The sequence below is a fragment of the Thalassophryne amazonica genome, chromosome 18 (genome assembly GCF_902500255.1).
Source record: "Thalassophryne amazonica chromosome 18, fThaAma1.1, whole genome shotgun sequence".
Lineage (NCBI taxonomy): Eukaryota > Metazoa > Chordata > Actinopteri > Batrachoidiformes > Batrachoididae > Thalassophryne > Thalassophryne amazonica.
Window position 1 is genome coordinate 40199138 of NC_047120.1, and position 16067 is coordinate 40215204.

Sequence of the window (16067 nt, forward strand, 5' to 3'; positions counted from 1 at the left end):
CAACAGATCTTAATCATGGATAGGGTTTTGCTGTAATTCCACAGCTGGAGGCATAACCCTAATCTCTTTGGCACCTTATACAGTGAATCAGTAGCTAAGTCGGTTCACTGCCAATTCATTGCAGCCAGCTTATTTCTGTGGATTTATGACTAGACTTACAATAAGTAGTTATTGCAATCTATAAAAGCCTTGCTCCCCTCTTCTCATTTGTCTGCAGGATTGATGGACCATTATGTCCAAAGCAATAAACCTTTTCCTAGTTTAATTTTGAAGGTGTCTGTGGATTGCTTTGTGCCATGGTGGGTTATTTTGAAAATAATCGGACCAAAGGGCTTGCTGGGCAAAGCTGGTTATAGCTCCAGTGTCCAGTGGGAGTGATATACCCATGCATATAGGTAGTGCGGACACTGATGGATGACCTAGCTTTCTGTCAGTTGCCAGTCCCAGCTGTGAGCCGTTGTTATGAAAATATAAAACGAGGCAGACTGACGGACCACAGGGAGATGAGTCCTGTTAGTGATATATGACCACCTGCTGGGCATCATACATGTAAACTAGATTTATAGCTTCAAAAGGACCACTTCTAATGTTCAGTTGACATTTGCCAATGTTATCAATGGACCTGAAATGATTACTTCCTTAAGTCATTTACAGTTGTAATACTATTATGAAACAAACAAAACAACCTCCAATTTTTCTTTCCCTGGGAAGATGCTGTTCACTAACTTGACAGTAGAGGAAAAAGCAGATTAAAGTGGTCAAACAAGCTTTTGAAAAAGCTTACACTGTTATCTTATTTGCAGTCATATAGATGGTTATGACCCTTGTGGCCAGTGTTGCTTGTAATTGGAGCATGCAACAGAGCATATTTAAACTAAACCTGCCAAAAAAAGGGGTGTGTGGGGGGGGGGAACAAACCCTCAGGTCTAGATATGGATCCCAAGTCACTGCCTGTACTAAACTCCACATGTGTGAAATTATGTCAGGATGCTCTACGCATGAGTCTGCAGTTGTGAAAAATTTAAACTTGTACCTGACCTCATTTTAGGTCGATCACAGCTCCGTTTATTTCCGCATTCAAAGGATGTGTCTAAATATGTTTTAAGCTTATACAGTTGAGGATATAAGTATTTGGACAGAGGTACAATAAAGTTGAAATGATGTAGTCAAGATACAATTGAAGTGTAAACTTTCAGCTTTAATTCAAAGGGTTTAACAAAAATATTGTATTAATCATTAAATAATTTCACCCATTTACTACAGATTTCCTCTGTTTTCAGAGGCCAATAAAAAGTTTGTAGAATACTTACGAAAATAAATACTTCCAGGACTGCAAATGCTCTGCATATCTCTACAAGATAATAAACTTTCTATGACTGAGGAGAAAAAAACAGAAACCAACAGGCAGATCTTTCTGACATGGCTGAAAAGCTCTAATGGATTTATTTGTGATTACTGAAATTTACTTAGATTCTCTTCCTAGTTTTCCTCAACTTCCTTGTAAACATACAAGGAAGTCACAGTGTTTCCTGCTTTGTTCTGTAAATCATTTGAGCTCCTACATAAGGTGCCGAGTCATGTTTAACACACACACATACCAGGGATTAAGGACCTTGCCCAAGGGCCCTTAAACTGGGTTTACACTGTGCAGTGCAAGTTTTGGCCCTTTTTCAGCCGATTTTTCACTTGTGCGAGAATTTTTTGGATCGGGCTGAGTTTCAGCTTAATCGTGCGTCCTGCATCGTGTAGTATACATGGAGTAACGAGCTGCATTTAACATCTCATGACCACCTCCAGATCGGCAATTGTATGGTCGGATGAAAATCAAACCTGTTTGATATTCTGGTCGGCGTTTCATGACGGCCTCATGACGCTTGTAGCTTGCTGAAGCAGCGCTACAAGGACCAAGTCTGCTGTATGCCATTACTTTGGCTACCGATTTAATAGAAAAAGTTGCCGGCTTTTTCGTTTTATTTTCCGCGGAATAGCCCTTCAAACTGGACTCGGATCGATTCAAGATACCCGCAAAGGATTACATGAAAGGAGTAAACTTTATCCCATCTTTGAAACCACTGAGAAGTACAAGTGGTGGACTCGAGTCGTGCTTGTGGTCGACCAAATTTCTCCCATAAACATGTCAAGAAGGACAAATACATCTATTCCAAGCACTTCGTTGGTGAAGCTGGGCCAAGTATTGAGCACCCGGAGTTCCAGACCTTATTCCAGCCACGTTTCTCCCTAAGCAAGTAAGTCATGTTTCCCACGGGGCAGATGCGACATGTCTAAAAGAGAGACTATCATTTTGGTATTTTCTCTAAAGTTATCAGTGGTGTAGTGCTTTTAGCAGTAGGCATCGCGTCAATTAGTGCGCCTGAATCACACGTGCTTCATATGCAAATAGCCATAATGTTGTTAAATCACATTTTAAAGCTATACATAATAATGTGAAAGCGCGGTATTTTTGTCCATGGTTATCATACTGTCCAAATCTCATACCGGCCCATGCCTAATTTGAACCGAGGATCCTTTTGTATCAAACCCTCCATTTTAACCTTTAGATCATCACCTCACGGAGGCAGAACACATTTATTTTTATTTTTTTTTAAAGTTACCAAGCTAGGTACTGCTAAGAAGCTGGGTAAATGGTTCGTGATTGTTTAACGCATACTGGGTGTTGGTTCTACCAACTGCTGACTTGGGTTTAGGTATTAAAAACCTGCAGACAGGCTCCATAAACATGGCACAATCATTGTTGCTAAAGTTCTCAAACTATCAATACCTGCTAACAGGGCTAACATATGAGTTAAATTATGTAATGCTAAACTTTCATGCAACAGAAAAACACAGACTTCTTATATGGACTGTTGGTGCAATTAATTGCACAGCAAGCCATATCTCAGATATTTTAAGTAAAAAAAAAAAAAAAAAAAAAAAAAAAAAAAAAAAAACTCAAATGACAACGTGTTCAAGCCCTCAGCTAGTGGCCATCCACTAGCAGAGAGTGCTATCAGTGACTGCCTGAACACTGCACACAGTAGCTGTCACTTAACGTGACCACCACTCTAATTATTAATATGTTTATGGCTTTAAAGAGCTTAAACTGATGAATTATATAAAAAATACCCCCCCCCCCCTCTCTCTCTCACTCACTCTCTCACACACACACACACACACACACACATTTACTATGGCGACCAAAACCTTTTTATACCCGATTGTAAACACATTTATGCCTGCTATAAATTTGGTCATTATAACTTGGTATTCTGTGGAGATTGACATGCTTTTGGCACTGGTCTAAAGCAGCTATTCAAACAACGGTAGATTTTGGCATGTCCATGTGGGCTTCATTTTTCAGCACCGGAGGTTGCCGCTTGATTAAACTCATCTCGGTCACTAAAGAAGTAGCGTTAATGGTGGTCTTCAGTGTGATTTGCAGCCTGCTCCTTTATTCTGGCATTGGTGGTCTTTGACTGGCTGACTGATGGTGTTTGTTGTCTAATTTTGCAGTCCAGCTGAGGAAGGGGTTTGTTTATTTGTTCGTTTTTTTTTTTTTTGTTTGACATCGTGTAGTTGTGGTATATTCAGTGTTTTCCAGACTTCCTGTTGAGATGTGACCAGAATGAATTAACCTTTCAAACTCTCCTAACCTCTCCCCCAGCCTTTCTTCACACTGCCTGAAGAAGAAACTTTACACACACCAGTGTGACCCAGTTATAGGAGCAGAGAGAGGGACAGATCTGTGTTTGTGTGTGTAAGTCAGCAGCAGAGCATAGCCTACTTTTCCCATAACCTACTTTACCTACCAAGTTTTAACTACGCAATTTCTGCTTCTTGACCCCCACCCCCCAGTTTAATTCTAATTCAGATACTACCTTATAAAATAAAGGTGGTATCTTTGTACACTGTGACATCACTGTATGATTTGGCCATTTGATGTTTTCATGGTGTATGTACTTTTCTACAGTTGGATATTCCCTGCAATTAATAGAACAAGCATGGGATTAATAGTAAGTCAGTGAGTGAGTGGGTCAGTGAGTCTGTGGAAACTACTGCATATTCGTCTGACTCTGTGATCAGCAGCACCAGAGTACCACAGGGCACAGTGCTGGCCCCTCTTCTCTTTACCACATGCACCTCAGACTTCTGCTACAGCTCTAAGCTGTGTCACATCCAGAAGTTTTCAGATGATACAGCCATTGTTGGATGCATCAGGGATGACAGAGAGGAGGAGTGCAGGAGCCTAGTGAGGGACTTTACTGTCTGGTGCCACACAAACCATACACAGCTCAACACCTTGAAGCCAAAGGAGCTGGTCATTGACTTTGGGAAGTCCAGACCAAGACCACAACCATTTCTTATCGATGGAGTTGAGGTGGAAGCTGTGGATTCCTGTGGACAGCAAACTGGACTGGGCACCCCACACCAACCACCTTCACAGGAAGTGACTGAACAGGCTGCACTTCCTGAGGAGACTGCTGTTGTTCAACAATTGCAGAAAACTCCTGTGGATGTTCTAACGGTCCATGGTAGCCAGCATTTTCCTTTAGATTGTGGTGTGCTGTGGGGGGGGCAGCATATCCAAGGAGGACACATCCAAGGAGGACACATCCAGGCTGGACAAACTGATCAACCGGGCTGGCTCTGTGATTAGCATGACGCTGGACTCTCTGGTGATGGTGGCAGAGAAGAGAACCCTGGACAAACTGCTGGACATTATGGACGATGCCAGTCACCCTCCGCACACCGTCATCAGCAACCAGAGGAGCCTCTTCAACCACAGACTGCTCCTTCCCAAGTGCAGGACCAACAGACTGAAAAACTCCTTTGTCCTATGCCTCTTTAAGAAGGGGGGGCGTAAGATGCACTGGAGTATAATAACATTTACCACTTCTTGTAACAATAAACAAAATGAATTTAAGCAGTACATATATATTTATACAGCGTTATGGAGCCCAGGTAATGAGCTAGGCTAATTAGTTTTACTATACTCGGCGCAAAACATGAGTAAACTGCTTCTTTAAGCCACCGAACAGATGATCATACGTGAGGTAAATGTGCAGTGCAATTAAACTTTTGAAAACTCTTTTGTAGTACATTTGTAAAAGATGGTAAACTCACTGGTAATTTTCTTCTTGCTGTTCACAGGACTCTTAAAAAAAAATTACCCTTGTTTCGCATATTCAAAATAAGTTTTCTTCCAAAGAGAATAAAAAATGTTTTCTCATTTTATTCAAGAGTTTGACCGTCCAGTTAACCAAGCAAGTACATTGTTTCTTAAGAAGAAAGAATGCTCTTCTTTAGAAGATGTAAAAGATCAGCCTCTGCTTGTATATTAACATACGTGTTTGGGTCAACTCCGTTTTGTGATATACAAAAGACTGGATTTTAATTGAGTCTCTGTGCACAGTGTGAAATCTGCAGTTTGGGAATAATCCGGTTTGTAATTTTGTAATTGACAATGGATTATCACGCATAGATCGGATGGTTTGAACCCATTAACACGGTGCCGACTCTCCTGACTCCACATCGATTGTGGTGTTCTTTGTATGTGGAACATTTCCTGAAGTGAATGACAGTGATACACTAAAAAGTTTAGTCCGGTGTAAACCCAGCTCACCGTGGCATTTAGCATTGTTCACGTTCTGTTTCGCTGCTGTGGGCTCCAGCACCGCACGGGAACAGACGCCCATTTAGTCCGTTGTTGGTGTCATTTGACAGGACATGCTGTTTGGTGAATACATGCATTTATGTTTGCTTGAAATGAGCATGACTGCTAATTGTATTTTACCTCTGGAGCCCGACGATCTCCAAAGATATAAGGAAGAGCTCAAAGTAGTGATGCCATCAGGATCGATTGTGTAACAAACACTTTAAGTGTGACCCAAAACACATGCTGAAAGTAATAGGTCACCACATTCTCATTTGAACCCTGCGTGATATTGCGGGATTTGTCGACTTATGGGGACCGCCAATCCCGTTGTGCAATATATACACAGCATAACTTCACATGGAAAAATGGTGTACTGTTTTGTTATTGGATGCAATCACAGAAGCAGTTGTGAAAAGTGTTGTTTTTTTGTTTTTTTGCTTTCAGTTCCCGGTGGAGAAGGGAAAATGAGACAAATGGGAGATGTTGTATTTGTAAGTGTTAGCCTACACAGCTAACCAGAGTAGCTGCGCTCTCTCACCTGCAAAACCACCTCAACATGTTTTTGCTCCAGGTCATAAACAAACCGCATGTCCACTTTCCCACGCATCGTTACTTTTTCTTTGCACTCTGCGTGTAATTTGCCCAAAACCTCAGAGAAAATGGCGTGTTTTTTTTCCCTCGGAAGTAGTGAAATTATGTCATATGCATCATATTTTACTCCTTTAGTGCCCGCCCTCAAACGAGACTGCACTGCCCAATTGAGCCCCCCCTCCCCACACACACACCTGTCTTTTGTTTATTTAAAACAAAAAGACCGTCCCTTCTTTCCACTGTTATAAAAATGTAACAGAATTGGTATTTTTTGGTATATAAGCCACAGGAGGTCTCAAATTAGTGTAAAAAAAAAAAAAAAAAAAAAAAGCAACTCATACTCCAAAAAATGCGGTAACTGCTTCGATAGTCTGAGCTATCCAAGAAGTGTTTTCACACTGCAAATTCACAGTGATTCAGTTTGACCCAGTTTGTGGTCAGACCATTACAGTTTTGGTCTAACCACATTTTAGTCTTGTTCCGGACTGTCGTCTGAGGCAGCTTTCCTACCTATTTTGGTTTGGACCGAACTGAAAAGGATGAAGGTTTTGCTCACAGGCCTTCTTATTTCATAAATTAATGTGACACATAGACCAATATGACTTGTTTTTTCCTCTTCACAACATTTTTTTAACCCTCTGGGGTCCGAGGGCATTTTTTGGACAGTTCACTCGCCTGGCATAAATGTTTTATTATTGCTGTTAACAGCTCTCCCTGCATTTCACAGTCAAGTTTTATGTCTCTTTTTTTCAGGACAACCTGTGCTTTCAGAATATATATGTTTTTGTTGTGTTTTATAAGTGTAATAAATGTTTACAATCAAAAATAGGCAAGGAAAAAATAAAGCTAAAAATAATTTTCCACACACATTTATTCAAAACACACAGCAAACTGTTTTGACAATTTATAAAGGTAATTTGTGGTCTTGTGTGAAAGGCTGTACAACAAAAAGGTTCAAGCAATAAACACAAATGCACATTTTGAACAACATATACAAAATGGTCTATGCGTTTTGTTGTGCATTGATATGGTAAACAGTGCTTTACGCAGAGAAAGCAACAGAGTTATCCAGTAACATTCACATGCAAACTAGTGGAGCAATTCTGATAGTTATACACTCTTTGTTTGAGCACGTGAGATTGTCATCAGAGGCTCTCCGTGTGCTCCTGCTTTCACTGATCGCTGTGCGTAATGGCGCTGGGCACACTGAGTATGTACTAATAGTATGTACTCATTGGAGCTCCCAGGGGGCTATTCAAATGGGACAACTAGTAACATATCACTCCTGAAAACGATCTTTGGCTTTTCATGTGAGGTGAATCTGCCCTACGATTGGATTTTGGAAAACCATGTGACGGTGAACCAATTCCGATTGGACACTCACATTGCGCACGTCATCACACAGCTTCTATGAGGAGTACAAAAATGGCCGATGGCTGGCTCAAAAGTCCGTCGAGTTAACTTTTCAGCAAAAAAAAAAAAGTAAGTTTCTATCTCATATCATTCAAAAGTTATTTATAATTTTGTAAAGCTTGGTCTTAGGTGGCGTATATGGCGGCGTCGGCCCCAGAGGATTAACAGATGTCACTTATAGTCCATTGTAACCTATAGGATTTGATTTACAATTGCGTTGGTAATCCAGACTTTTTTGTGTTGGGGTGGAGACAGTTTTGTGGGTGATTTAGTAAGACTTATTGTGCAGTTGATAGCGGGCGCTAATGTGTCTGAGACAGCAGTATATAAATGAGGATTTTGTGCGTGTTAATGGTCATAAGTAAAAAATGAAATCAGTCAGCTACCTGCAAGTATGTGCCTTGCGCTTCCTATGCACTAAATGCACAAAAATGTGCATGTTCACGTGCTGACAGTTAAAAACAAACAAAACAAAATTCTCCTCTTTCAGACATTTAATTATTATTCAATCACAGTATTTAAGCAAAGTGGTTCATCATTGTGCTGCATTACGTCAGTGGAACATGCACAGCCAGTTGCACACAGTCCGATATGTGCACATGTGTATTTTGTGTATAAAGCCTGTCAGATCACAGGCTATAATAATCATAAGTCGCACCAAAATGTACTTTGTGCTTGGCACAGAAAGGTGCAGAACTATGGTCCATGGTCCTGTGTGTGCTAACATGAAGTAAACAGTTAACTCTATAAATATGCCTGATGTTTACAATGAATGAATTTATTCTGTGTACAAGGAGGCAGCGCCCTCAGTGCTGCTAGAACAGTGGGCTGTCAAGCGTAATAGGTTACCACCAAGGTTTCAAATGCTCAGAATACAGATGCCATCAGCACGCGCTATATTTCCTTTTGACCTTGATAATTGTATTTCATGAGCTAACGTCACATTTACATGTTCCCTCCAACATTTTTGTGCTTTCTGGTGGACAAATCCCAAATTGCATATTTATGAAACAAACATGCTAAATGGACAATGTGTGCTATTTTACCCACTTGAAAGGTTTGATCCTTTGAGTGCATTGGTAGTAAATCAACATGTAGTTTTTTTGTGAGCGCTGTGGTGTTTGTACATGTTTTTACACATGCAAACCTTTTGTAAATCAGGCAAATAGTCTCGAAAATACAGTATTCAGGCACAAGGAACTTGTTAATGGACAAGTTGCGCCGCCATCTTGAAACCGAGACTTCTGGTTAATGGAGCCTCTCGCTCGCGTGTTCGGCGTCATTAGAAACAACCTCACCTCATGACGCGACTAACCAATCGGATGTTCTGATGCCTCACGGAGCGACTGACCGATCGAAGCTGGAAGCCGGTTAAACAATGTCTCTGAAAGTCAATACAAGTCCAGATTTCTTGTTTTGTTTTGGCCTCTGTGTCCTTCATTAGTGCCGTGTTACAGGGCTTTACATTCATTGCAAAGAAAGTTCAGCGACCAAAACACCAACATTCTGGGCGCAATGAATGCGTTTTCATTATTATTTGATTTCTTTGTGCGACTGACATCGTTATTCAAGCATTCAAAAGGCTATTCCTACCTGCACACAACTCCAAACAGCGACCAGAAAGTTTCTTGACAGTTCTTGTTGTTGAACGAAACTGCATCTTCCTAACTGGGCAGAGTTGTGATGTCATCACGCATGCGCATAGGCGCTGCTCTATTGCAACTTGAAAATCATCCATTGCAGGGCCTCGTCAGCCACTAAGATCGGGCCTTCAGGTTCCAAAGGTTTCACCATCTCCATTCGCAAATTATATCTGGTGATGATGTGTATCATCTACAAGCAATTCCATCACCATTAAAAGCAAAAAGAGCCCCCGCCCCCCCCCAAAAATCACACAGTAAACTCACCATGTTTTTTCACAGCATTTATGTCATTAAACACCAGCGATAAATCCAGCCAGCCAGACCATGACAGCATGAAGCAAAGTCTGAGTACAACATCCCAAAGCAAACGAAAGAACGTGATGACAGAACACTGATGATGTTTGTCTGTTCTTAATTCAGTTCAAGCTTCTTTTAGGAACTTGTTCTCTAAACTTGCTTTGTTTGCTGAGCATTAATGTGCGTTGAAGTATGGACGGACAGACTGAACGATTCTGAGGCTTCATAAATGTGTCGATTTCATCCTCTGATTGTTTCTTTCCTGTCTGAGGTCCAGTATAAGCTTGCCACTTTTTCCAGACAGTGTCTCCCTTTACCACTGTTGAATTTTTGCCAAGTCCAAGCTGAAGCTGAAATGAAAAGAGGAAACTTTTACATAAGCGGAATCTCCGCTTTTTAAGTCTTTTTACTGCTATCTTCTTTAGGTTGTCTTTTTGCACACACCATGTTGATAAACTAACTGGTTGAGACAGATGAAAAGATTGAATTGGCAAAAAAAAGTGCTTCTACATCTGAGATGATCTCCTCATGCAGGTCCACTTTACTTTCTCCATGAAATATGCATCGAGCACAGAATGGTTTTTAAGTGAGTGCTCTCCTTTCCCCGGCTGTCTGCTCCTTTCACTCCATTTTACTGCCTGACAAAAGCACTTTAGGACTCTGCAGTGTGGGTTCTTTGCAAGAGGAGCAGTGAGCTCGTGGAGACGAGGTGAATCTGTCAGAGACGGCCTCTGCTGTTCTAAGAGGAGGCGAGTTTCGTGGGGGGCACTTCAGAGGAAAGGGGAGGGGACTGTGTTCCCATTCACATCGGCAGCCTTTAGCTCGAGAATGAGCTCAGGGTTTATGGGGGGTTAGTTAACTTTTCCTCAGGAGGGTTGGAAGGAGAACGTACTGAGCTGGTCAGACACCAGTGAAGATATGCAGGGATCAGTCTGGGGTAAGAAACTGAGAGGGAAGACTGGATGTGGAATGTTGGACAAAAAGAAATTGACTTTATTGCTTAAACAAGAGGGACAGTGAATTTATCTGATGGCTGTTTCCTTTTTACTCACTGGATGAATTAGATGCTCACTGCATATGATTTCACCCTGTTATAACCAACACTAAATACACAGTTATGGAATATAGATGGTCGTCTTTGTATGATGCATTGTGCAACAGGAGGTATGTTTCAGAGTTACAAAGAGAAGAATGGAGTTACAGAAAATTGACTGCTACCTCACAGTCCACTTTACTGATCCATGAAACCTTTTTCAGCAAGATGGAAGGTGTGTGTGAGGAGAGAGAAAGGAGGGCCTCTGCTGAGTTCAGCGCATCCTTTCTTGTTTTGCATGTCTGTTTTTTAGCAGGAAAATAAAAATGTATGGAAGAATTCCTGTGAAAGTTGGGGGAGACGAAAACTTTGCATCAGGGATAGTTTAAGTTTTGAGGCAGATGTGGAACCAGAATTGCTTTTAATTGTGTGGAAATGGGATGCAACTGAGCTAAATTTTGAGCTTCATGGCAAAGGATGTGAATACCTATCTACATGTGATTTATTAGTTTGTTTGTTTTTTAATTCATTTGCAAAAATCGCAAAGGTTTTTTCAGATTGTCATTATGGGGTATTGTGTATAGAATTTTGAGAAAAAAATTAAACCATTTTGGAGCTTTGTGAATACTTTCTGGATGCACTGTGTATGTGTTTGTGTGTGTATGTGTGTGTATATATAATATATAATATCCTCTGGCTAAACTGTTACAATACCTTTATCATACCATTTCCTGGACCGAAGCTAGTCCTATGTGTATGAATTTATCACCCTGAACATGTTGATAATACAGGCAAAATACATTATTTACACTTGCTTCTTTTATGATGTTGGGGATTTGGCATCAGCCATTTTAGTAGTTCTGTTTTGCTCGTGTGACCAAGCGACAAACGACATGGCAAAAAAATTCAGCCAATTTGATAGCAAGTCTTTTCAAGACTGCAATGTTCGGTCTGTTTGTACAATAAATGTCAATTGACATCAGGGCATTTGAGTTCCATTGTGGAGTTTTGTGCATGTTTAAAACCCCAGAGTCATCATGTCACGTTGCCTAATCTAATTTTGTAGCTGCTGCATTCATCATCAAGGTGTTGTGAGAATATCATTTGAAGCAACATTAACACAAGCTACCGTATCACTTGTAGTTAACCACTAGTTACTATCAGTGTAAGTCAGCAAACAGATTATGTTACTGCAGAAATTATTATTGCTAAGTTTGCATGGTGTCATCTTCTTCTTGACACTAGGTGGATAGAAAACCTGTTAGTTCATTACCTCCACCAACTGGGCAGGAGTGTGTACCAGCATGTAAGTAAAAGTCCTGAGTTGAAAGTTATTTAGGTAAAACTACAAACATGTTACTATCAAAATACACTTTATGTACAGAAAGTAAAAGCACTAATTATGTGGAATGACCCATTTTGGAATATGTTATTAGATTATAATTATTGATTACACTGGTCAAAAAATATTTTTTTCTTGCATGATTTAGGGGAGTTTTGAATTGCTGAATCTGAGCTTAAATTTCCTCTATCACATCACATTTTTTTCAATTTGCATGATGGATTATGCAAAAGCTGCTCAATCACTGATTTGATGCCACTAATCATGCACAAAAACAGCTTTAAAAGCATAGTTTTTAAACCAGGTTCTTGAAATGTGAACAAGAGCCCGTAATATCCTTTATGATGCTGAAGAAGTGTGTGAGATTGCAGCTTTTGTTTCAATGCTTCATACAAGAAATATGTTTTCATATCACAAAAATGTGATGTGATTGGGAGAAACTAACCAGATTCAGATTTGGCACCCCTGAATGACCCAAAAATCGTGTTGGAAAAAGTCCATACATGAAAAGTTGTGTTGACCAGTGTTATTGTACTTTATCTTCATATCATGTTATGGCATCTTTCATTTTATTCACTTCATATAGCGCCATATCTTTCACTTCACTTTCTTCAGTGACACTGTGCGATCTAAGAACACAGATGTAATTTCTAACTTTATATTAAGCAGAATCCTTCTTCTTTGTCTTTCGGCTGTTCCCGTTAGGGGTCGCCACAGCAGATCAATCGTTTCCATCTCACCCTGTCCTCTGTATCTTCCTCTGTCACACCAACCACCTGCATGTCCTCTCTCAGCACATCCATGAACCTCCTCTTTTGTCTCCCTCTTCTCCTCCTGCCTGGTGGCTCCATCCTCAGCATCCTTCTCCCTGTATACCCTGGGTCCCTCCTCTGCACATGTCCAAACCATCTCAATCTCGCCTCTCTGACTTTGTCTCCAAACCGTCCCACCTGAGCTGTCCCTCTGATATGTTCATTCCTAATCTTGTCCATTCTTGTCACTCCCAAAGAGAATCTCAACATCTTCAGTTCTGCCACCTCCAGCTCTGCCTCCTGTCTTTTTGTTAGTGCCACCGTCTCTAAACCATACAACACAGCTGGTCTCACTACTGTTTTGTAAACTTTCCCCTTCACTCTTGCTGATATTCTTCGGTCACAAATCACTCCTGCCACCTTTCTCCACCCACTCCACCCTGCCTGCACTCTCTTCTTCACCTCTCTACCACACTCTCCATTACTTTGAACAGTTGACCCCAAATATTTAAACTCATCTACTTTCACCACTTCTACTCCTTGTAACTGCACTATTCCACTGGGCTCCCTCTCATTCACACACATGTACTCAGTCTTGCTTCTACTGACTTTCATTCCCCTTCTCTCCAAAGCATATCTCCACTTCTCCAGACTAGACTCCACTTGCTCTCTACTCTCACTACAGATCACAATGTCATCTGCAAACATCATAGTCCATGGGGACTCCTGTCTGATCTCATCTATCAACCTGTCCATCACCACTGCAAACAAGAAAGGACTCAGAGCTGATCCTTGGTGTAATCCCACCTCCACCTTGAATGAGTCTGTCATTCCGACTGCGCATCTCACCGCTGTCACACTATTCTTGTACATGTCCTGCACTACCCTAACATACTTATCTGCCACTCCAGACTTCCTCATACAATGCCACAACTCTTCTCTTGGCACCCTATCATAAGCTTTTTCTAAGTCCACAAAAACACAATGTAACTCTTTCTGTCCTTCTCTGTACTTTTCCAACAGTATTCTCAGAGCAAACATTGCATCTGTAGTGCTCTTTCTCGGCATGAAACTATATTGCTGCTCACAGATCTTCACCTGTTTTCTAAGCCTAGCTTCTACTACTCTTTCCCATAACTTCATGCTGTAGCTGATCAGCTTTATGCCTCTGTAGATACTGCAGCTTTGCACATCACCCTTGTTCTTGAAAATAGGAACCAGCACACTTCGTCTCCACTCCTCAGGCATCCTCTCACTTTCCAAGATTTTATTAAACAATCTGGTTAGAAACTCTACTGCCATCTCTCCTAGACATTTCCATGCCTCCATTGGAATGTCATCTGGACCAACTGCCTTTCCACTCTTTATCCTCTTCACAGCAGCCCTCACTTCTTCCTTGCTAATCTCTTTTACTTCCTGATTTACTCTTGCCACATCATCCAGCCTTTTCCCTCGCTCATTTTTTTTATTCATCAACTCTTCAAAATATTCCCTCCACCTTCTCAGCACACACTCCTCACTTGTCAGCACATTACCATGTGCATCTTTTACCACCCTAACCTGCTGTACATCCTTTCCAGCTCTGTCCCTTTGTCTGGCCAATCGGTAGAAGTCCTTTTCTCCTTCCTTACTATTCAACTTCTTGTACAGCTCGCAATATGCCTTTTCCTTTGCTTTTGCCACTTCTCTCTCGCCTTACGCCGCATCTCCTTGTACTCCTATCTACTTTCTTCATCTCTCCGACTACCCCAAAACTTTTTCGCCAACCTCTTTCTCCTTATGCTTTCCTGGACCTCTTCATCCCACCACCAAGTCTCCTTGTCTTCCTTCCACTGTCCAGATGTCATACCCAATACTGCCCTAGCTGTCTCCCTCACCACATCTGCAGTACTTTTCCAGTTGTCCAAAATTGCTTCCCCTCCAACTAGTGCTTCTCTCACCTGCTCGCTAAATTTCACACAACAGTCTTCCTCCTTCAGCTTCCACCATCTGATCCTTTGTTGAGCTCTCACTCTCTTCTTCTTCTTTACCTCTAAAGTCATCCTACAAACAACCATCCTATGCTGTCTAGTGACACTCTCTCCTGCTACCACCTTACAGTCTGTGATTTCTTTTAGCTTGCTTCTCCTATAAAGAATGTAGTCCACCTGTGTGCACCTTCCTCCACTCTTATATGTTACCCTGTGCTCCTCCCTTTTCTTAAAGTAGGTATTCACCACAGCCATTTCCATCCTTTTTGCAAAATCAACTACCATCTGTCCTTCAACATTCCTATCCTTGATACCATATCTACCTATTACTTCCTCATCACCTCTGTTCCCTTCACTAACATGCCCATTGAAGTCTGCTCCTATCACTACTATTTCATGCTTGGGCACACTCTCCACCACCTCATCTAATACACTCCAGAAATCTTCTTTCTCCTTCATCTCACAACCTACCTATGGGGCATATGCACTGATGATATTCATCATCACCCCTTAAATTTCCAACTTCACACTCATCACCCTGTCAGACACTCGCTTAACCTCCAACACACTTTTAACATACTCTTCCTTTAAAATGACCCCAACACCATTTCTCTTCCTGTCCTCACCATGGTACAACAACTTGTACCCACCACCGATGCTCCTGCTCTTACTTCCCTTCCACTTGGTCTCTTGCACACACAATATGTCTACCTTTCTCCTCTCCATTATATCAGCCAGCTCTCTCCCTTTCCCAGTCATGCTACCAACATTCAAAGTCCCCACTCTCATTTCCACCCTTCTAGTTTTCCTCTTCTCCCGCTGTTCGTGGCAACGTTTTCCTCCTCTTCTTCGTCGTCTTCGCCCAGCAGTAGCCCAATTTCCACCGGCACCCTGTTGGGCAACAGCACCGGTGGCGGACGTTGTTAACCCGGGCCGCGACCGATCCGGTATGGGAATTCGATTGAGTCTGCATAGTTGGGTTGGCTTGTTTTACGCCGGATGCCCTTCCTGACGCAGCCCTCCTCATTTATCCGGGCTTGGGACCGGCACTCAGAATGTTCTGGCTGCACACCCCATGTGGCTGAGTTTTTATATTAAGCAGAATACAGGCAGAATTTAAAGACCAGAAGACTACACCTCACCTATGACCACAGAGGTTTATTTATTTATTTCCCTGAGTGGCAGCATCTTTTTTGTTTTTAAATGTATTTATTTTTCTCAATATGGCTCTAAATGAGAATAGAATGTATGCAGGTGCCTGGAGAGGAAGAATGCAGCACCCAGCACTCTTTAAGTTAAAAATCACTTTTCAGAAAGGCGCTGGTGTCGTTACGACAGCAGCTTTTTAGCAGCCAGTCCAGTGGAGCAAACGT

The 16067-nt window shown here is 41.5% G+C and overlaps 1 protein-coding gene across 3 annotated transcripts in view; it reads left to right on the plus strand.

Annotated features, from left to right (window-relative positions):
* Positions 1 to 16067, plus strand: part of LOC117530407 (leucine zipper putative tumor suppressor 2 homolog) — a 71240-nt gene that overhangs the window by 40015 nt on the left and 15158 nt on the right. The window contains exon 1 of one of the 3 annotated variants that reach the window (XM_034193270.1): positions 10391 to 10534. The exons of the other annotated variants lie outside the window; for them this stretch is intronic. The gene's annotated coding sequence lies outside the window, so the exon portion shown is untranslated. Of the gene's footprint in view, positions 1 to 10390; positions 10535 to 16067 lie in introns of those variants that run through there. 3 annotated transcript variants of the gene reach the window in all.